The sequence below is a fragment of the Puma concolor genome, chromosome D3 (assembly GCF_028749965.1).
Source record: "Puma concolor isolate L17-30 chromosome D3, mPumCon1.1.hap2, whole genome shotgun sequence".
NCBI classification, from domain to species: Eukaryota; Metazoa; Chordata; class Mammalia; order Carnivora; family Felidae; genus Puma; species Puma concolor.
The window spans coordinates 63,094,566-63,114,559 of record NC_141678.1 but is presented as its reverse complement, the minus strand read 5'-3'; the positions used below and the strand labels follow the sequence as shown (position 1 = coordinate 63,114,559).

The 19,994-nt window shown below is 39.6% G+C and overlaps 1 pseudogene; it reads left to right on the top strand.

Moving 5' to 3' along the window:
• The first annotated feature begins 308 nt into the window (after positions 1-308).
• LOC147575599 (pre-mRNA-splicing regulator WTAP pseudogene) lies at positions 309-1,830 on the top strand (annotated as a pseudogene).
• Positions 1,831-19,994: the final 18,164 nt, after the last annotated feature.

The following is a 19,994-nucleotide window of genomic DNA, read 5'->3' as shown; positions in this document are numbered from 1 at the left end:
TCCACCCCTTCCACTAAGCACTCTATAATTTTTTATATATCAACTATGCATAGTAAGGTATAGACAGACAGCTATACAGAGTGCAGGTACAGTTATTCCCAACACATCTTCCGGCTGAATTAGAGATTTTCTCCAGGTGTTGTTGTACAGGGAGGGCCGCTGTTTGGTCCACACCTAACCAGCAGATGTAAGGTTCTGAGCAAATTTCTTATAGAAATTTAAGTGTCATGATGGGGCTTCCCTGCCCGAGGGTGCTACAGACTAGTTATAACTACAAATAACCAGGTGGGAGGTGGGAGTCATGCACCATGGGGAGAAGGCAGATGAAGCTGTAAGTCCAGAATTTTGTCTTTGAGACGTAACAGGCAGAAGAGAAATGGAGACTGGAACAAGTGCTTTTCCATCCCAGTGAGGACTCCATAAAGTGATCTGAAATACTATAGCTGAAACTCCGGATCTACTTTAGAGAGAAGAGAAACAGGAAACCCTGCTACCTGGGCATTAATAACTCCTGACAGCCAGCAAACAGCAGCAGTTTAATCTGGACAAGTACTCAAGTACTCAAGAGTATGACAATGGGTGTTCCAGCAGAAGCATTCTTGTCAGCGGCATGGAGGTCATTTGTTGCAGAGTGAGGGACCAAAGTCTCTGGGAAGCCAGCCAAGAACCTGATCTGCTGGGCTGCACTGAGTGGGGCCTGACCATAGCTATCCCCTGACAAAAACAACACCTCAGATAACTGTCTGAAGAGGACAAATGGGTGGGACATACACTGTATCCCTAATAATGGTACAAATGCAAGAGCTTGGACTTAAATTTGAGTCATGGAAAATGAAGAGGTAGGAAGCAGTCACAGGAAAAGGTTCTGGGATCCCATCCAATCTTGTTAACTCACTAACTTAACTTTCTCATGACCATGTTACTACAAAGAAATATTGTATCTTCTCATTTAGTAGTCTGATATCATAGATCCTTCACTTAAAACTTAATCTCAAGTGAGACCCGCAAATAAAGGGGAATGCCGGGGCTGTGGCCAGAGGAAGAGCATGGGGGCCAGCGGCAGCACGGTCTGGTCGCCTTGGCCTGTGTGACTGGGCAGCACCTGCACAGCCTCCGTCTGGAGAAGATTCAAGATGACCGAGGTACCTCTTCCCAAAAAAGGTTCGACCGAGTGAAACAGACTTTAAAGTTATGGCATGAGATGAGTTAATTCTAAGATGGAAACAATATGAAGCACACATCCAAGCTCTGGAGGACAAATACATAGATCTTCATTCTAATGATGTAACTGGGTTAAGGGAGTCTGAAGAAAAACTAAAGCAATAACAAGAGTCTGCCCGCAGGGAAAACATCCTTGTAATGACACTAGCTACCAAGGAGCAGGAGACACAAGAGTGTACTACTCAAATCCAGTACCTCAAGCAAGTCCAGCAGCCTAGCGTTGCCCAACTGAGATCAACGACGGCAGACCCAGCGATCAACTTGTTTCTCCTAAAAATGAAAGGTGAACTGGAACAGACTAAAGACAAACTGGAACAAGCCCAAAATGAACTGAGTGCCTGGAAGTATACACCTGATAGGTAAACAAATCATAGTCCCCAGTCAAGACGTCCCGGAAAGTCCCACTGCGAGAAAGCTGTGGTGGGACAGCCACGTACTCATTGCCACACCAAGACTCAGACTTTTTGAGCCAAAAAAAACCCACATTCCTATACTATTCAGCTTGTAATTGTTATTGTAAAACTTACCAGATGAACCCTGTGTTTCAGCTTTTTTCTCTTCCCCCTCCCCTCGCTTCAGAGGCCTGATGGCATCAGACTATTCCGAAGAAGTGGCCACCTCCGAAAACTTTCCCTTCTACAACACGTAGACACTTGAGAAATGTTTCTGTTTGAAGAAAATAGAGGGAGAAGGAGAAGTCATAAGTCTGTGGCACACTGTGTATTCAGACCGTTTGGAGGAATGAAAACCTAGAGATTTAAAATCATGAATTGAACATGTAAACTTCCAGTAAAATGTAAAAGTGGAATATGCATCGCTCTTAACCTTGAGCAAAGTGACTTAGAGACACTGTATGTCAGTTTTGCCAATAAGACTGTGGACTTCATGATTGTTGTTGAACTTCTGGGTCAAAACTCAAATGAGGTGAATTTTGCCTTTAAAGAGTTTCATTCACTAAGAACCAACTTAATAGCTGTGAGAGAATCAAATAATAGATGTCAGTACAAGTAGTTCATATATTTAACCATTTGGTTTGGGGCTCTATATTACCTGATTGAGCCTTAAATCAATGTGGTTTTAATCAGTGGTTTATTCTTTGAATGCTTGTTAGTGCTGTAGATAATCTTATGGAGGACTGTACAAACGTAAAGGTGTGGTATTCAGGTTGAGACTGTTTGAAGCATTATGAACGTTCATTTCACTACTAGATTGTATAGGATATTGGCTGTGATGAGACTCATTGAGTTATCTTTTTTAGTAGTGAAATTAAATCCCCATTCCATTCAATAGGCACATGTTGAAAGAGCACTGTTGTTGGTGTTCATGGGGGAATGTTTCCTTCATTGCATTTGGGCCTTTTGTATTACACTCTTGACATTAAATGAAATGTGCCTTGAAGTAAAAAATAATAATAATAATAATAATAATCTGTATCTCAGGGGTGCCTGGGTGGGTCAGTCGGTTGAGCGTCCAACTTCAGCTCAGGTCATGATCTCACGGTTTGTGGGTTCAAGCCCCACATAAGGCTCACTGCTGTCAGTGCACAGCCAGCTTTGGATCCTCTGTCTCCCCCTCTCTCTGCCCCTCCCTCACTCATGCTGTCTCAAAAATACACAAACATTAAAAAAACAAAAACAAAAAAACTTCTGAATCTCAAATTTTGTCTTCTCTTCAGGTAAGTACTCCTATGTTATCCCTAACCCAGGAACAGAGAAATGACCCCAAAGAAAACTCTCTATGAAATATTGTCATCGAATAATTCACAGATTTTGGAACAAAGTTCACATAATTACCAGTTATAAAGGATATTCATTTCAAAGGCTGTTCCAATGTTGTAAGCTTTATTTCCTTGTTTTGTTTTTAAATCTTCCACAGAGAACTTTATTGCCAAGACTTCAATTCTTCCCATCACTGTTAGCTTGTTCTGATTCAGTCTATAGAAAGTTGTTGCTGCTAATATGTCTTTTTTGTATATTTGAACATTCTAAGAAGCAAGCTCAAAATATATATCTATTTTTTTTCCTGTATTCAGCAACATTAAGTAGCTTATTTAGATTCACAAACCTATTTCTAACTCCTGCCTTTTGATCCTTTCCATCAGTCAAATTCAAAGAGAAATGCTTCTTCTCCAGTAACCCAACTAATTTTTCAAGTTCCTGGAGACATGGAGATTGATATCTGTTGTCCTAATGAATCCCTGGCAGTCCCTCCTCCCTTTTCATTGTTGCTTCATCAACACATTCAAGGTCCAAAACAACGACAGATGTTGAAATAGACTTTAAAAAGCATACATATATATCGTATATATCTGATATTTATATATACCTTTTTGACGTCTCAGTCATTTTACTTTCTAAGCCCAAGGCAGTGCCTTTTTACTGATATATCCTTATTTGAAATTTCCCTTCAAAACAATATTCACCTTGCTATTTGAAACACTGATGACACAAAGCAGGTACAACAGAAAAAGCTCTCTTCCTCATTGCATTCCCTTTCTCCTAAACTCCTAGTATAAGCTGCCCCCCAGTCCCAGATCTCTGCTTGTGCCATTTCTACTTTCTGTCCAGATGTCCATTTACCTCCTATTAATCCAGCCCTTCCTTCTTGCCATTGCTGGTCGTGTTCAAGTTTCTTCTGTTTTTATATTTTTAATTCTTAAGTTTTTCTTATTATTTTCCTAGTGCAAAAATTAGGCATGCATACTCCAAAAATACCAGAAAATACAGACAGGCAAAATAATATAAAGAATATTCATGATACCCACCTGCCCAGAGTCACCTGCTGATAATACACTGGCATATATCCCCTTATAAATCTTTCTATATGCACATGTGTTATTTTATTCAAAAATAGGAACGTGCAATCCATTATGTTTTATAACCTACTTTATTTAACAAATCCATCACTGGCTGACAATTATTATATCAAATTTCTTCATTACAGATAGTATTAAGTAAGAAAGACTTTTTTTAAAAGCAAAAATAAAGAAGAAAACTACACAAATTCTAAGCAGAAAGAAAATGCTTAAAAAGTTATTAAATTACCCCATAGTGCACCACAGTTACCAATATTAGAAAATCCTTGCCAAAAAGGCATTCTTTTTTTTTTTTTTTTCCACACCAAATCTTCATTTCAACCAAACTGCTTTCAGCCCAAATCATCTGGAACTTCAGTGTCCCAGGCGGTCCTCACCTTGTCTAAAAGACATCCCCCAGATTTTTCAGTTGATTTTGACTCCCTGCTTCCACAAACCATAGGTCTTGAGGTTGGTATGTTGGCCTTATCATGTTCTGACTTGCTCTCTGGTTTCATTTTTTGCCCTGTTCTCAGTTTCCCTCCCCTAAGTTAGGGTGCTTTGCTTATGGAAAGTGCTCAGTAAATGAATGAGTAAATGAAAATAACTAAGGATCATCCACTATTACCCAGTATCCTTGGGATTTACTTTGAAGCTTTTTCCTGACCCAGTTTCAATTCCCCTATTGGGTATAGGTAATTGCATTAGTCAGGAGTCTTACAGATAAAGGTGATAGAAAACCAATTCAAATCGGCTTAAGCAAAAAAAAAAAAAAAAAAGAGTAATTCCTTACTTCATGTAATTGGGAAGATCAGGAAGACACTTTGAGCATAGATAAGGCTAGGATTCAAATGACTGCATTTGCCTCTGCCCCTCATGTCCTCTCATTTGCCCCTTTTCTCTCCTGTCATATTTCCTTTGTACCAGGGGGCTGGGAGCTAGGGTTGGGGTTGGAAGGTTGGGAAGATCCACAGAGAGCTCCAGGCTAACACCATCCCAGCTGGTAACCCCACAGCAAAGGGTTCTTAACTGACTCTCCCAGTGACAGCACATAAACTCCCATCTGTATATAACATGCATGGGTACTATGACTAGGGCAGGCGCAAGTCACATAGCCACCTCTGTTGCTGTGGATGCTATGAACCATAACTGGGAGGTCCCCTAGAGCTACACAGAATGTTACAAAAATGCAAAGAATTTTTGTATTGTTAGTTTGAAGAGGAAAACGTGACTGAAATTTGTGATGGTGTCAAAAACCCCATTTAGCACATTCTTCTCCTGCCACTTGGATTCCTTCTTATCTAAATTCAGAGACTACAATCATCTTGTTTTCTAGCCAGGCAGAATCATATAATTTTAATTCAACCCCCTTCATTTGATAGAAGAGAAAATGGGATCTCACCCATCTTCAGTGAAGATGTGCTACTTGGAGCACAGGGAAGGCCATGCAGGTGCCTCCCCACGGGAAGGAGGAGCTCGTTTGCAGCCTGGGAATTCAACACAAGGTCTCAGCCCCACACACATTCCCCTGTGACTCAAAGGACTCACTTAGTTGATCTTTCTGGGCCTCAGTTGCCAGAGTTTAAACTCTGTGATTTCTAAGCATTTTATGATTTTAGGCACTACAATTATGAGTTACAAAGATTTATTTTTTGCTGTTTCAAACCACTGCCATTTTATAAAATCTTATAAAAGGAACATAGCACTTTTTAGATATTTTCCCTAACAAGAAACCTTCTACCCTGCATTTCATTGAAAATGGTGGAAACCTCAGTTCACATGTAAAGAAGTTGAAGATTCAAAGTTAGAACTAACATGAGCAAAAATGTTTACCCTGGTATTTGCTTTATTCTCAAGATCCAAAGTACTTGTGATTTTTAAAAATGTAAAATCCCACCAATAAGGTGAGAAAAATTCTATATATATAGATCTGTATGGAAATGCTTTCATAACATGATACATTTCAATGGCAACATTCATTTTTAGTTCACCACTAAGCTTTCTCAACTGAGCGGAAACATGCAGAAGTGGAAAATTCCACGCCAGTTCGCTTTAGGAAAACTGTGAGAACAGGGAGGGTTAGATGACTGTCCTTTCTATCATGAGTTCCTACAAGGCATAACGTGAACTTTTGTTTTGAAGTCCAAAAGGAAATTAGGATGTAGGAACAGGAGTACCATGTATGCAACCACATTTATAACCCATTTCCTTTTTAGGAGAATAGGTCTGAATGAGGTTGCAAAATGAGGTCATTAGAGAAGCTAAATAGAGAATGAGTTGGCATTTCATTGCTAAGCTCAATTCTATATGTGCCAAGAAAATGCACTGGCTGGGACCCTGAGCAGAGCTGCTATCTGATTGGCTGAAATATTGAAGAGGGCTGGCTATCCTGGTGTTGAACACTAAACTACAGGAGGACTAAAGTACAATTAAAAATGTTTGAAAAAGAAGAGGGAATATTTGATCATCAGAGGCAGCTTTCAGACTGTCCCTACATGCCAAGCTGAAAGAGCCTGAGTCTCCTTTCCTAAGCAACTTGCATATCCCAAGAGAAGAGTTTGGGAATTTGCTCAATGGCCCTGATTTGGAATCAGGAAAAGTAGCTTCCAGTAATAAGTTCCTGACACCAGATTTTAGAAATCCTTCAAACCTGAATACTTCAGTGGCACATACCCTAAAACAAGACCATCAAGGGTTTCCATTCCAAGGCATTCCCAGTTCACCATCTTTCAGTGAAATGTCAAAGTCTGGAAGGCAAAGAAATCATATAAGTCAAACCAGACAATGCTAAGAAAATAACTACAAAAGTAATATGTATAATGAATCTGGGCAGGTGTGGTGATGTCAACACTACAAAAGAATTTAACTTACCTTCAGTTCCTAATGGTGAGTCATAATCATTTATTTATGCACAAACCACAAACTTAACCAACACAAGAGAATTATGCACACGATATATAACGAGGCATCACATACTGTAGACTACCATACAGTCTGTCATACCAAGAGCTCTGGGAGGGCCAGTGCTAGAATGTATGGAACAGAACCTGCAGTGCTCACACATTCCTGACACTAAGCATGCAAGGACAAAGAAACTACCAAGTGAATAAGTTGGAAAAACACAGAATTAGAGAGGACCACAGAATAATAACATGTCCCTTCTCATCTATGGATTATGAAAATGGTCCCACAAAGAAAATCTTTAAGATTTTCTAAGTTTGTTTTTTTTTTTAAGGTTTTCTAAGTTTTAAATGAAAGTACATAAAGGTCCTTGGTACACACTTAGATTTGACCACCAAAAAATATTTCCAATGTGCACATGGGTGACACCAATTTTCTTTAGGCAGATGCTGCAAGTTGCTCTCTATTCAAACCACACTGAGGTGTCACCATAAAGCAGATTTGGAGAGAGCAGCCCATCACCACTATGAGTAGTTAGGGAACCATCCTTCTCACTCTCTTCTATATGCACCAAGATGGCCCATCCAAAGCCCAGGCCTCTCAACTGAATACCCCTTACTTTTTTTCTCAACTCTTTCTTAGCTATACACTCACAGTGTCCCATTCTGCAAAGACTACGTCAACATCAGAAATTCCATTATCTACAAAATCTTGGCTGCAACTGTCACTTGGTGACTGTCACCACCTACCTTTCTATCTCACCTGCTCACGCATCCCCACTACATTTTAAATCTCATACAGACCTCCAATGCACTGACTCCGTCACTTTCACAATCTTCTCCCTCTCCATTCTTCACATCCCATTCTTTGTGGAGTGTAGATTACATGCCTCATCAAATTCAAGAATTTCCTGAAAAAAATCCTGAATTCTCTTACTCTGCTGTGTCTTCTTTACTTTAGTGGGGTCAAACCCAAGCTCTGGACACCCCCAACAATCTAGTTTTTCCACTCTTGCAGCTGAATATTGTTAGAAAAGGAGAAATTACACAACTCTCTTCACTTTATTTCATTATCACAATCTTGAAATGGGCCAAGAACACTGTCAATTATTTACTGGGGTAATCATCCTAGCCAAAGCAATCAAGCAAGAGAAAGAAATTAGAAGAATCTGAAATGGAATGGAAGAAATAAAACTGTCTCTATTTACAGAAAACATGATCTTATATGTAAAAAAAAATCCTAAAGACTCCACCAAAAAGCCATTGGAGCTAACAAGCAAATTCAGTTACGTTGCAGGACACAAACTCAACATGCAGAAATCAATCATGTTTCTACACACTAACAACAAATTATCTGAAAAAGAAATAAAACAATCTAATTTACAATAGCATCAAAAACAACAAAACAATTAAAAATAAATTTAACTAAAGAGGTAGAAGATCTGTACTGAGAACTATAAGACATTCATAAGAAAAACTGAAGAAGACACAAATAAATACAAAGATACCCTGTGTTTTCAAGTACTGGAAGAATTAATGTTGTTAAACTATCCATGCTGTCCAAAGCCATCTACACATTCCATGTACTTTGTATCAGAAGTCCAACAGCATTTTTCACAGAAATAGGAAACAATCTTAAAATTCATATGGAGCCACCAAAGACCTTGAGTAGCTAAAGCAATCTTAAGAAAGAACAAAGCTAGAGGCATCACACTTCCTGATTTCAAACTATAGTACAAAGCTATGATAATCAAAAAAACTATGGTAGTGGCATAAAACACATAAATCAATCGAACAGAATTGGGGGCCCAGAAATAAACCCATGCATATACCTCAACTAATATTTGACAAGAGAGTCAAGAATACTCAATGTGGAAAAGACAGTCTATTCAATAAATGATGCTGGGAAAATTGGATGTTCACATGCAAAAGAATAAAATTGGACCCCTATCTATACCACTCATAAAAATTAACTAGGAATGGATTAAAGAATTAAACTTAGGGGCGCCTGGGTGGCTCAGTCGGTTAAGCAGCCGACTTCGGCTCAGGTCATGATCTCGCAGTCCGTGAGTTCGAGCCCCGCGTCGGGCTCTGTGCTGACAGCTCAGAGCCTGGAGCCTGTTTCAGATTCTGTGTCTCCCTCTCTCTGACCCTCCCCCGTTCATGCTCTGTCTCTCTCTGTCTCAAAAATAAATAAATGTTAAAAAAAAAAAAATTAAAAAAAAAAAAAAAAAGAATTAAACTTAAAATCTGAAGCCATAAAACTCCTCGAAGAAAACACAGGGAAAAAGTTCCTTGACTTTGGTCTTCGCAGTGATTTTTTTTGGATATGGCCAAAAGCGCAAGGAACACAAGCAAAAACAAATGTGGGACTACAACAAACTGAAGGCCTTCTGCACAGGAAAAGAAATGATCAAGAAAATAAAGAGGCAACCTACAGAATGGGAGAAAATATTTACAAACCACATATCTGATTAACACAATTAATTAATAATGCTTAATGTTTATTAATGATATTAGACAAATAATACAACTGGGAATTAATCTGATTAAGGGATTAATACAGAAAATATATTAAGAGCTCATACAATAGCAAAAAAAAAAAAATAATAATAATAATAATAATAATCTGATTTGAAAAAGGACAAGAGATCTGAACAGACATTTCTCCAAAGAAGAGACCCAGATAGCCAATGGACACATTAAAAAATGCTCAACATCACTCATCATCAGGGAAATGGAAACCAAAACCACAATGAGATATCACCTCCTATCTTTTACAAAGGCTATTATCTAAAAGAAAAGAGACAGTTCTGGCAAGGATGTGGAGGAAGAAAAATCTTTGTGCACACGGAAATCTTTGCGGTAAGAATGTAAACTGGTACAGCCGCTATGAAAAACAGCATGGAGGTCCCTCAAAAAATTAAAAATAGAACAAAGAATATGATCCAGCAATTCTATTTTTGGGTATATATCCAAACCAAATGAAATCACTCTCTCACAGAGACATCCTCACCCTCAGGTTTACTACAGTATCATTTACAACAGCCAAGACATGGAACAACTTACATGACCATGGATGGATAACAGTATAAAGAAAATGCAACACACACACACACACACACACACACACACACACACACACACACACATTGGAATATCATTCAGCCATAAAAAGACGGAAATCTTAACATCTGCAACTACACAGATGGACATGGCAGGGATTATGCTAAGTGAAATAAGTCAGAAAAATACAACTAATGTATGATCTCACTTATATGTGGGATCTAAAAAAAAAAAAATTGAACTCCTAAATCTAGGGAGTTGACAGAGGTGAGGGAACCCATGAAGTTAGTCAAAAGATACAAACTTCCAGTTATAAGAAGACTAAGTTCTAGGAATGCAGTGTATAGAATGATGACTATAGTTAAAAATATTGTATATTTGGAAGTTACTAAGAGAGTATGTTACAACTTCTCAACACAGACACATACACGTACAAAATTGTAATAATGTGAGATGATGACATTTCTAAATATAATCTCTCCCATCAAACCTCCCACAGTATCCTATCACTCTCAACTAATAACCTTTCCTACCATTTTTACACTATGGAATTAAAAATTCAAATTAAAACTCCTTCCTATGTATCAACCTTCTTTTAAAAAAATTAACTAGAGTTCCATTCTTTTTTTTTTTTTTTTTAATTTTATTTATTTACTTTAAGAGAAAGAGAGAGAACAGGGCAGGGGCAGAGACAGAGGGAGACAGAGAACCCCAAGCAGGCTGATGCTGTCACAGTGCAGAGCCTGAAATGAGCTCAATCCCACAAACCATGAGGTCATGACCTGAGCCAAAATCAAGAGTCAGATACTCAGCCAACTGAGCCACCCAGATGCCCCTGTATCAACCTTCTTATATCTTTCTCCTGCCCCACCTTTTGCCCCTGACAGTGGAAAAATCACTCTCTTGCCATCTAAAACAAAGTTCTCCACTTGGCTCTGGATGACAAGCCTCGTCACCTTCTTGCGAACTTTACTCTTTTATTTACAGCCCTCTCTCCATTATCAGCCTTCCTTCTTTCAATTCATAACCATCCTCTTATGGCTCTATTATCTAGTTCTGTGTTTTTAAAGAGAAAAACATCCCTTTGCCCTATATCCTCTTCCATCTGCCCCTTCACCTACCAGCTCTGCCAATTGTCTCCACTTATTGTTTCTAGTGGAGACAGTCCTTCACCTGCCATTCACTCTACAACCCTCCCCAGCTGGCTTTGTCCCATACAAACTGATGGTCTTATCAACCTGCCTTCAAAGAACTTAGAGTCTAATAGGAAATAAAGATAATGCTGCTTTACCAAATACAGTGGTTGTTTCCTCATACTCAGCTTGCTAGTATGCCTACTCTAGAGATCTGCCTACTCTGAATATTTCATATAAATGGAACCATACAATATGTGGCCTTCATGGCTGGCTTCTTTCACCTAGCATGTTCTCAAGGTTTATCTACATTCTAGCATGTATCAAAATTTCATTCTTTTTTACTGATGGATAATGTCCACTGTAGTATATACTACAGTGATTTATCCATTCATCAGTCGACAGGTATTTGGGTTGTTTCTACTTTTTGGCTGTCAACAATAATGCTGTTATGATCACTTGTATACAATTTTTATGTGGATGTATATTTTCGTTTATCTCAACATAGCTAGGAGTAGAATTTCTAGGTCATATGGTAACCCTGTGCAACATTTTAAGGAACTGCAAAACTGCATTCCAAAGCTTCCTGAACTATTATACAATCTCAACAGTGTATGAGGGTTCCAATATTTCTATATCCTCATCAACAACTGTTATTGTCTGTCTTTATTATTATAGCTATCCTAGTGGGTATGAAGGGGCTCATCCTCAATGACTAATAATGTTGAGCATCTTTTCTTTTTTTTTTAATTTTTTAAAATGTTTATTTATTTTTGAGACAGAGAGAGGGCATGAGCAGGGGAGAGGCAGAGAGAGAAGGAGACACAGAATCTTAAGCAGGATCCAGCCTCTGAGCTATCAGCACAAAGCCCAACATGGGGCTCGAACTCACAAACTGTGAGATCATGACCTGAGCCGAAGTCAGATGTTTAACCAACTGAGTCACCCAGGCGCCCCAATAATGTTGAGCATCTTTTCATGTGCTTATTGGCCATTTGTATATACATACTCTTTGGAGAAATATCTATTCAGATCTTCTCTCATTTTTTATTATTTGTCTTTTTATTGCCGAATTGTAAGTGTTCTTTATATATTCTATATACAAGGCCATCATCAAATATATGACTTGCAAATATTTTCTCCCAAGCACAAAAGTTTTTAATTTTGATACAGTGCAATTTATTTTTTCTTTTGTTGCTTATGGTTTTGGCGTCATAGCTAAAAAGCCATAGTCTAATCCAAGGTCACAAAGATTTCCTATGGTTTTTTTTTTTTTTTTTTTTTCTAACCATTTTAGGTAGATTTAGCTCTTACATTAAGGCTTATGATCCATTTTGTGCTAGTTTTTGTGTATAATGTGAGGTAAACAGCTACAACCTTATCCTTTTGCATAAGGCTATCCAACTGTCACAGCATCATTTGTTGAAAACCAGTCCCTATCACAATTGGATTTTCTTGTAAAAAATAAATTGACCATTGGGGCACTTGGGTGGCTCAGTCAGTTGAGCATCTGACTCCTGATTTCAACTCAGGTCGTGATCTCATGGTTCATGGTTTCGAGCTCCATGTCAGGCTCTGCATTGACAGCACAGAGCCTGCTTGGGAATCTCTCTCTCCCTCTGTCTCTCTCTGACCCTCCCTTGCTCACACTCTCCCTCTCTCAAAATAAATAAGGTAAAAAAAAATCAATTGAGCATAAATTAATGTTTTATTTCTGTATTCTCAAATATATTCCATCAATCTATATGTCTAACATATGCCAATACCATACTGTCTTGATTACTATAGCTTTGTGGTAAGTTTTGAAACCAGGGAGGATGAGTCCTTTAAATTTGTCCTTTTTGAAGCCTGTTCTGAGCATTTTTGATCACTTTCACTTCATAAATTTTTATCCTTTGAATACCATTTACTAACAGAAAACTTGAGATTATATCCCCCAATCCTTTTCTGCAGCTGTCACAAGCTGTGCTTCAACTGGCTTCCACAGTTGACTATCTCACAGCTTTCTCAAAGTGTCCAAACTGAAAATTCATCCTCATAACTCCCCCCAAAATCCCCTTTCTTCTTCTGTCACTTGTACTTAATCATTGCAAGTGACCCCATTCATCCCATTGTTCATGCAAAAAACCTGGGGCCAGTCTTTATTCTCGTATTCTATCCGTAAGTTCTATCCATTCTTCCTCCAAACCAAACTTCAAACTCATTCACTTGTCCCTGTAGCCATTTTTAAAACCTTAATGCAGGGGTTCCTGGGTGGCTTGGTCAGTTGAGCGTCTGACGTTGGCTCAGGTCATGATCAAACGGTTCATGGGTTTAAGCCCTGCATCAGGCTGTGTGCTAACAGCTCAGAGACTGGAATCCTGTTTCGGATTCTGTGTCTCCCTCTCTCTGCTCCTCCCCTACTCACGCTCTGTCTCTGTCGCTCTCTCAAAACTAAATAAAACATTAAAATAAATAAGTAAATAAAACCTTAATGCAAACCACTATAATTGCCTCCAAAATTACTAATTGGTCTCCCTGATTTTTTCCCAAAAGGTCCATTGTTTACACCAGAAACAAAGTAATAATAACTTCAACAAATCATTTTGGTGTCCTTATTAAAAGTTTTACACGTATAAGGGGTCCCTGAGTGGCTCAGTTGGTTAAGCAGCAGACATGATTTCAACTCAGGTCATGATCTCATGGTTTATGAGATTGAGCCCTACATCTGTCTCCATGCTGACAGTGTACAGAGCATACTTCTGTTTCTCTTTCTCCCTCTCTCTCTGCCCCTCCCACTCTCACTCTTGGTCTCTCTCAAAATAAATAAACTTTAAAAAATTTTTTTAGGGGCGCCTGGGTGGCTCAGTCGGTTGAGCATCTGACTTCAGCTCAGGTCATGATCTCACAGCTCGTGGGTTCGAGTCCTGTGTCAGGTTCTGTGCTGACAGCTCAGAGCCTGGAGCCTGCTTTGGATTCTGTGTCTTCCTCTCTCTCTCTGCCCCTCCCTGCTCGTGCTCTCTCTCTCTTTCTCTCTGTGAAAAATAAGTGAACATTAAAAAAAAATTTTTTTTTAATAAAAGTTTTACAGTTATAATGAAATGTCGAATCTTTCCCATGGCTTATATAAGACATTGCATGATTCCTCTCCCACCTCATCTTTCAGTGTCTCACTTTGCTCATAGGTTCTAGACACACCAGCTTTCAGGTGTTTGCACAAAGCAGCCTTTTATCCTCATTTGAGGTCTTTGCACATGCTGTTCCCTCTGACTATAAAGCTTCTCCTGCCACAATGACCCCATAATCTTCCACTGATAGCTCCTTTGATTCATCTTTCATTGGCTTAAGATCACCTCCTCAAAGAATTCTTCTTTGGTGACTATATCTAAATTAGGTCTTTCTCCTGTATCCTTTTTCACTGCACACAGTTGTTTCTTTCAAAATATTTATTCCATTTTATAGTTATTAATTTAATTACTTACGCGCTTGGTTATTGTCCATCTCTCTCACTAAGTTATAAGAGTCATACAAGCAGGAACCAGATGTGTTCTTTTCAACAGTTTATCTTCAGTACTAAGCACACAGTAAGTACTGGTTAAATCGGTACTTGTATAAATATCTCTTTTTTAGCCATTTTTGAAAAATCAATAATAGAGTACAGTTTCATAATGCTTAGTACAGGCCAGTCACTGTTACACAACCTTCACACAGAAAATTTATCTAAGTCTCAAAAATAATTTTATGAGGTACTTCCATTCTTATCCCTCTTTTTTTTTTTTTTGAAAAGCCAATTTTGACACAGAGAAGATAAGCAACTTCCTCAATGTCACGCTGGTAAGATATGAGTACCCACAATCGGAACCCAGGCACTCTGGCTCTGGCATGGACATTTGCAACTACGGTTCTACACTGATGTACATTAGGAAGGCACAAGTCCTATGGAAAAAGAGGAAGGGGGCTTTTGGTTTGACTTTGGGAGGTTGGCATCTTCTCCCTGGCCCTGACTGTGTGCAGACTTTAGGAGAAAGGATGGAACAATTTGCATGACGATCCCACAGGACTGTGAGGCAGAAAAAAAGCACCTTGCTTCAACTCTGAAATTCTAAGATTAAGGGAGTATATGGGATGGAAGTAGGTGCCTCCTAAAAGCCTGATGACAGGAAGGATAGCAAGGTCCTCAAAGTAAAATATGCTTGAAGGAATCAGAAATCTAGGCGGGTAACCTCGGATCGATGCACAACACAAGGTGGGTGGCTGACACAGTGAGTTCTGTCAGGAGAAGCCACTGCTCTTAATAGAAATGGTTGAGCCCAGGGGTATGTGAATTTAAGTGTTGCAGGTGAATCAAAATTACAATTAGCTATCAACCTCACACCTGCTGGATGGCTTTTATCAAAAAGACACAAGATAACAAATGTTGGTGAGGATGTGGAGAAAAAGGAACCATGCTAGTGGGAATATAAATTAGTACAGCCATTATGGAAAACAGTGTAACAGTTCCTCAAAAACTTAAAAATTGAATACCGTTTGATCCAATAATCCCATTTCTGGGTATATGTCCAAAGGAACTGAAATGAGTGTCTTGAAGGAATATCTACACATCCATGTTCATCGCAGCCAAGATATTGACAAAACATGGAAACACATTATTCACAACAGCCTGGATCGGGAAACCCAAGTGTCCGTCAAGTGATGAAAGGATAAAGAAACATGGTGGGTGTGTGTATATATATACATACACACACCTACAATGGAATACTATTCAGCCTCAAAAAGAACAAAATCCTGTCATTTGTAACATCATGGATCAACCTGGAGGGTATTATGCTAAGTGAGATAAGTCAAACAAAGAAGGATAAATATCACTTTTTTTTGTGGAATCTAAAAAAAAAGAATTTATAAAAACAGTAGAATGGTGATTACCAGAGGCTTAGTAGGGAGGGATTAGAAAGATGTTGTTTCAAGGTACAAATTTATAACTGGTAGACAAGTTCTGGAGATCTAATACACAACAGAGTGATAACAGTGAACAATATTGTATTATAAATTTCAAAGTTGCCAAGAGACTATATCTTAACTGTTCCCAACACAAAAAGAATGATAGAGGCGTGAAAAGGATGTTAACGTTACTGTAGTAATCACACTGCAATATATAAATGTACCCAACCAGCACATTGTATGCCTTAAACTTACACAGTGTTATATGTCACTTATATTTCAATTAAAAAATATTTTTTAAAATGAGTTACAGATGGAAGCCTCATAACAGGCACTGCTGTGCATGGTATGGGCCTTAACCTTCAAACCACCATCCTCACTGCCACAACACGCGCGCATGCACACACGCACACACACAAACACACACACACACACACACTCACAGAGCTCCCTGACATTTTCGGATGTGCACAGGGCTCTTGGATGTTTGTGTTCTTAGAACACCACTGTCTTCTTTCCGTTTTCCAAGTGAGTTCTGTTTCAAATGAAAAGTGTGGCCTCTTAAAGCTGTCAGTGTCCCCACTTTCAGTCACAGATAGAACATAATTATCTTATTCTCTCTTTGAGTCTCACTGAATCCCCTCTCCCCTTGTACTGTGGGCCTCCCAGAGTTCTGTGCTCACCTGGCATCATAAATGCTAATGGAGTAGCAAGGGCAGATAAACCTACTATGGGCATCTCCTCCTCCACTCGTGCACGTGCTCCACTGTCTCAACAGACTTCAGATAAAAAACACCAACTCAAAGATTAAATTACTAACGCTCTTAACACAGCAACAACAGAGCATTAAACTAAGCTCAGGGCCCTTCTGAATGTGGAGTTTTGTGCAACTGCACACGTAGTACCCCCACCAAGCTGGCCCCCGTCATCAGCAGGCCACCACTGGCCTCTAACTCCACGCGATTGGATGGGATAACTTCCGGAAGTACAGACAGAAAGAACATAGGGTCCCAGCCACAAGCACTGTGGTGGTTCAACATCTAGGGGCTCATCAGAGAAGAACCCACAAAGGTGGCGAAGAAAGAGCAACCAAGGAAGTAAGGACACGATATGAAGAAATATTTGGACTTGATGCTGTTAATTGCATTTTCTGGGCCTTTCTTTCTGTGACACACTAAATAGGATGGCAGTGATGTCTGAGGGGCTCACTGTTGAGTTTCTGGCATAACTACCCGGACTGTGGGTGGGTATGGCAGAAGTGAGTCCATTCAGCTGTAGTGGACTGGCATATAAATGCTCTCATAGGAAAGAAAGTACAGTAACATTTGAGAGCAAGTTCCAAACAGTTTTTGGATTCAGAGAGATGCTCATAAGGAAATTTGAGTTAGGTGTGTGTACACATGCACCAGACATTTGAGGGTTAATTCTACTATTCAGTGGCCGCAAGGTGCACGGGGTGGGGGAGGGGGGGTTCTCTAGGGAAAGACAAGCCCAAACCTCTGCTTCGTAGTGGTAATGCCCACAGTGACCCTAGAAGAGGGATTAGAACCACTGGAGGTTTCTACCAATACATTTTGGGAAAGGAGACAAATTCCTCTCCCGAGGCAAGAAAGAGTTCCGGTAATCCCAGAACACCAGTTTGGCTTTGTCCTCTCATAACTTAAGAGGCATCAATTTATAGAAAGGGCGCTACCCACTGCCAATTCACCAGCCACGCATGCTGCAAATAAAAGGATTAAAGGGGTTACCTTTTTGACGGGAGTGCAACACTCAAAAAGAGGTTATTCTCCTCCTTATGGTGAAGGCGGTGGTGCTTTCTCAGTCCAAGCAGGAGAAAGGCCCCAAGAGAAGTGCCCAGAAGTTGGGAGGTGTCCGCTTATACCCTGAGCATGGACTCCTGTTTGATTTCTGCCTCGCACTTGACTTTCCAGTCTCAAGCATTTTCTGAATTGAAGACTTCACGTCTCAAATAATGTATAAAGCACCATACTGTCCTTCAAGACCGAAGTCTCGCTAGCAATTTGTTATCTTGGTCGGAGTTGGGCCAACTGCTCAGGAACGTGCGTCCGTGGGCGTCTGCGAGCCCCCGCCTGAGGCCTCAGACTTCTCCGTGGCTTCGAGGGCTCCTCTCGCTCCCCTGCAGCGGCCTGGGCTGGTCCACACTTACCCCGACAGGCAAGAAAGCTGGAAATGTGCAAGACGCCAGGTTCGGTGACTCTGGAAGGACAGCTGGTAGACGTGGCGTCCGCCAGGGCCTTGGAGGTTCACGGCAGGTCCCACAGCTACAACGTGGGCGAAATTGGAGACGGAGGCGAAGCCCAGGTAGACACGTGGTGGAAGCGGCGGCCTGGGGAGGAGTCGCCCCGGAACCACCTGGTGCGCAGGAGGCGGAGACCCGGCCAAGGCGCCAACCTACTTCCCCGGCCACCTCTGGCGCCTCCGGCGAGCTAGGAAGCCAGCATTGCCTTGCTTTAGACCTGGAGTTAATTCGGATCTCTTTTCCTAACCCTGGCTTTACTGATGTACAATTTACGTAATGTAATCCTGTCGCTTTTAGTAAATACGGACTTGTGCAGCCATCACCAAATTCCAGTTTCAGAACATTATTATTACACAAAGCTCCCTCATTTTTTTATAGTCCATTCTCCTTTTTACCTCAGCGCCTGACAACCTCTGATCTGCTTTCTGCCTCTGAAGATTTACTGTTTCTGGAGGCTTATACTACGTGGTTATTTTGTGCCTGGCTTCTTTCACTTAATGTCATACTTCTGAGGTTCATCCATACTGTTGCAGTGTAAGCAGTTTTTGTTTATTGCCGAATAATATCCCAGTGTGTGAATGCATCATGTTTTGTTTGGACACTCGTCAGTCGATGGACATTTGAGTGGTTCCAATTTGGGGGGTTATTATGAATCATGCTAGGAATATTTATATACAAGTCTTTAGATGGGCAGGTTTTCAATTCTCTTGTAGATATCGAAGAGTGGGATTGCAGTTTTGAAAGTTAAGTTTATGTCAAACGTTTTTTTTTTTTTTATGCCAAACTCAGATCTCTTTATTAGGTTTAAAAGAGAAGGTTAGATCAAGAATCCAACTTAATTAAAGTTGGTGATGGAAGTTCTAATTATTATCTTGTTAATTGAGAATTAACCATTATTTTACTTTTTGAAAAACTGAGCTAGATAGACATTGTACTAAGTATTTGGAATTTGGTATAATTAACTAAACATAATTGTTTCCTTTGATGACTGGTAATCTTGCAAAGGGTCATGATTATGAACAAAACAGTAATTGTTCAGTACTGTGTAAAGAGAATGTGGCTGAAGGTATAGAGGCACTAGGATATACTCTTGAGGTGTTTTTTTTTTTTGTTTGTTTTTAGTTCACTTTTCACTGAATTCCTGAAACTAACTTGGTTTACTTGCTTTTTTCTTCTGAATATATATATACATATATGTATATATATGTATATATATATACGTATATATATATGTGTATATATATATATATATACATATATATATATATATATATGTATATATATATACGTATATATATATAGAGGCAATACCTAGTTATACAGCACAAAAGGTAAACTTTGACTCTCACAGATTCATTCTGTGGATGGATAACAGCCCAAGGAAGTCCAGAGGTTTGGGAGACAGGGGTTGTACAAAGCTGATGGAAATGAGGGACCTGGGTGTAAAGAATGATTTAAGGAGGTCTGGGTCTCTTGCAGTGACCCACATAAACAGAGATAAAGGGCATAATAATAAGACTAGTCCTCATGGTTTCAAGGCAGTTAGGATGGTGATGATCTACAGCTAAGGACCCCTAAGGTGGAGCTGGTTCATTCGGATATGGATTACTCTATTTTGAGCTTATTTATATCCATATGTCCCTATCTAGACTCCAGAGTTCCACAATGGCAATATTGGATGCTAAATTAACTTCTGTTTTTAG